A 3,624-nucleotide genomic window follows, 5' to 3' on the forward strand; every position below is an offset into this window, starting at 1 on the left:
CATATTTATGACCTAGAGAAATGGCTCTGTGGATAAAAGTTCTTTCCATTCAGGCTTGGAATCCTGAGTTTAATTCCTGAAAACCACATAAAAAAGCCAGATGCAGTAACACATATGTGCAATCTTAGTATTCCTCAGTACTTGAATTCTCAACTAGAAAGTACTGCAGAATGGGAGGCAGAACCAGGAGAACAGGCTGGAAGCCTGTGGGCCAGCTAAACTGGAGTATGCTGTTCAGTCACAGAAATAAGAAAGATCCTGCTTTAACACACACACACACACACACACACACACACACACACACCACAGAGAGAGAGATTTAAAAAATAAAAGTTAAATAAATAAAGCCACATACTTACATAGTTCACTGTAATTATTAGTATGAAAATCTGACTTAATCTTCCCACACTTTAGAAAACTGAAATGGTCTTTAATTACTTAGAAAAATCAACAAAGATAACTCCATTTTCTGAAATAAAATCACATTTAATCACTGAAATCATTTTCTTTGAAATTATCTCTGCATTTATACATGAAAACTTTTGTGAGATATTGTTTTATAATTCCTGATAGTTTCCATTGTTAAAATATCTTGACCTTTGACTCTAGAACATAGTATGCCAAAAGGAGCCCTCAACCAGCATTCAACGTATTGTATACAAATTTCAAGATTGCTATTTTTATTTTTTGTGCATGTATTCTTTGCATAATCAATGACTTCCTAAACATACTTCTACTCACTGTGGCTATTGCTGCTCTTCAATTACCAATATACATTCGATTGATTTATCTGTGTTTTCAGCATAAAATTAGAAAGTAAGAAATACTCTCAAAGAGCTACTACACAGCATTGGGAAGGCTGTTATTCATTAAAATAGTATAAAAATATAGACTACATGATGGCATTGTATAAACTGAATAAGCAATTTACTTTTTAGACCATGTTTGACTTTGATATTTGCTTCAATATCAATGTAATTTTCTTACCCAACTTGAGTTACAATAGCACATTTTCTTTCAAAGATAGCCAAATATAGTGAATTTAAATTCATGTGTATCTATAGTGGCATGATCTTAAAGTTGTAAAGAGAAAATGATTGTTGCGATTAAAGATCAACTGTTGTGGTGCACAAATACAATTGAGTGTGTGATGCTAGTCCTAATAGCAGAGTGAATAAAGAAAGCATGTAGGAATATTTTTCTATGCTACATGGGTTTATTGACTTTTTTTTTTTTTGGAGTCAATGTAGCAGGGTGGCAAAGAACAGGTAGGCCAAAAGTCAACTTTTAAATATTACTCAAGCAAGATATTGTCAATATGAGCTTCAGGGGAAGACTGTATGTGACATTCTCCCCATTCCCAGAACTTCTACAAACATTGGTGATCTCCACAGAACAGATCATTGTCATCATGATATGTATATCAGTTAACCTTTTATACATTGGTTTAAAAAACTTATACGCACACGTGTACACACACACACACAGAGACAGACACACACACATACACGCATATTTATATACTTAGTGGGTCCTCATAATACCTGATGGTAGCTGTTATTTGTATTCTCATTTTATAGACAGAACAACTAGGATCACATTAAGGTTACATTGTGTAGTAAAGGTTGCATTGCACGGCAAATTATTAGAAAAATTATGGAATTGATATGAGCCTATAAAAATGTCATGATCAGCTCTTCCTAACCCAGCAGTAATCAGCTGCTCAATATTTCTTTAGGTAAGATTGTGTCCTGCTGCTCTTTTCCACAGTTCTATGCTGGGTTTTTGTCTACTTGAGTTTGCATGGGTCTTGTGCATGCTGTCACCATTGCTATAAGTTCATATGAGCAAGGTTCCAGGAGCCTGTAAGACTACATTTCCATATTGTCATGCACCTTCTCCACTGGCTCCTAGATTCCTTCCACCCCCTCTTCCTCAATGGTTCCTGAGTCCTGGATGGGTGAAGTTTAAAAAAGAATCCTGTCTAAGGGTCCACACTCTGCAAACACTTATTTTGTATGCTTTGGCTATTTGTGTCCTCTTGTCTTCATTGTCCTCTGTTCCATGAGGGGGCTTCATTAATGAGAATTGAGAGAGATGCATTAGTGTTCTCTAAGCTCCTTCTTCTGTGAGCTTTAGGTGTAGAGGTTCCAATGTAGATGGTGTTACTTAGGGTTTAGCATTTCACAGATACTTAGTCTCTGTGTGTGACCAGTTACTGAACTCTGTAATAGTCTCTGAATGTTGCAAAAGAAGCTTCTTTGAAGAGTTGTGACTGGCATAATTATCTGTAAATATAAGGATCCATATTTAGCATGTAGTAAGAAATTACATTTGGCTAGAGAAGTGAGAGCCTTGGGGTTATCTCTAAGATCTGTGACCTCTCCAGAGTCTCTTTTGGTAACCTGGCCAATAACTCGAAGGGAGGTTTCTCCTGTCTGGCACTGTATCTTGTTATATAGCCTTCAGCTATACATATGGACTCATGTAGAGATATTGTATGTGTAATTTGTCAGTAGGTTTTTTGAAGTAATAATTTTTTCTCTTGTTTTTCATACCAGCTAGGAGTTGTGTATCTCTCCTCTCTCTCTCTCCCTTTCAAAATGCCCCCCTCCCTCCCCAGGTAAAATACCCTCATTTATCTATTTCACCTTTGATAATATCTGTCTCATATGATCCCTTGTCTTTTGATCTCCTTGTTCCTCTTTACCCCCATATTGCCTTCATATCTCCCTCTCTCTACATCCCATTTAAATACTGCCATTTTACCCATTTCCCCCTTGGCAACACTTGATTCCTAATGTTCTTCTCACTCAGCTTCCTTCTTTCAATTTAGAACCCTGGTTATTTTCCATTTTCCAGGTTCCTTCAGCTACATGAAGATATATACTCAGCAAAAGGATGAGTATATATTGCTGCTAGGATTCACAAATAAGAGAGAACATACATCATTTCTTTTTCTGAGTCTATGTTACTTCACTTAGTATAACAGTTTATAGTTCCATCCATTTACCTTCAAATTGCATGACTTCATCTTTTTTTTTTCTTTTTTTTTTACCTCTGAGGAGAACTCCATTTTGTAAATGTCCCACATTTTTATTATCCACTCCTCAGTTGAAGGACACTTAGGTTGCTTCCATTTCTTAGCTATTTGTGAAAATAGCACCAACAAACATGGGTGTATAGGTACCTCTGCAATAGGATCAGTCCTTTGGACATATGGGAAGGAATGGTATAGCTGGGTCATATGGTAGCTTCAGTTTTAGTTTTATAAAGTTCTCCACACTGCTTTCCATTTCCCTATATCCTCTTCAGCATTTAGTTCTCTTGATCGTAACCAATTAAACTGGAGTAAGATGAAATCTTAAAGTGATTTTAATTTTCGTTTCTCTAATTATGAAGGATGTTGAACAATTTTCAAGATGATTTTTGGCCATTTTTATTCCTTGTTTTGAGAACTCTCTATTGAGATCCATATCCAGTCTTTTAATTAGATCATTTTTAAATGTATTCTTTGGTTTTTGGTTTTTGACATATTCTGAATGTTAAACATCAGTCAGATGATTCACTGGTTAAGATTTTTTCCCACTCTGTGGGTTTCCTCTCTACTTTCTTAGTTTATAT

Source organism: Nannospalax galili, unplaced genomic scaffold (genome assembly GCF_000622305.1).
Source record: "Nannospalax galili isolate Female #2095 unplaced genomic scaffold, S.galili_v1.0 scaffold10, whole genome shotgun sequence".
Taxonomy (NCBI): Eukaryota; Metazoa; Chordata; class Mammalia; order Rodentia; family Spalacidae; genus Nannospalax; species Nannospalax galili.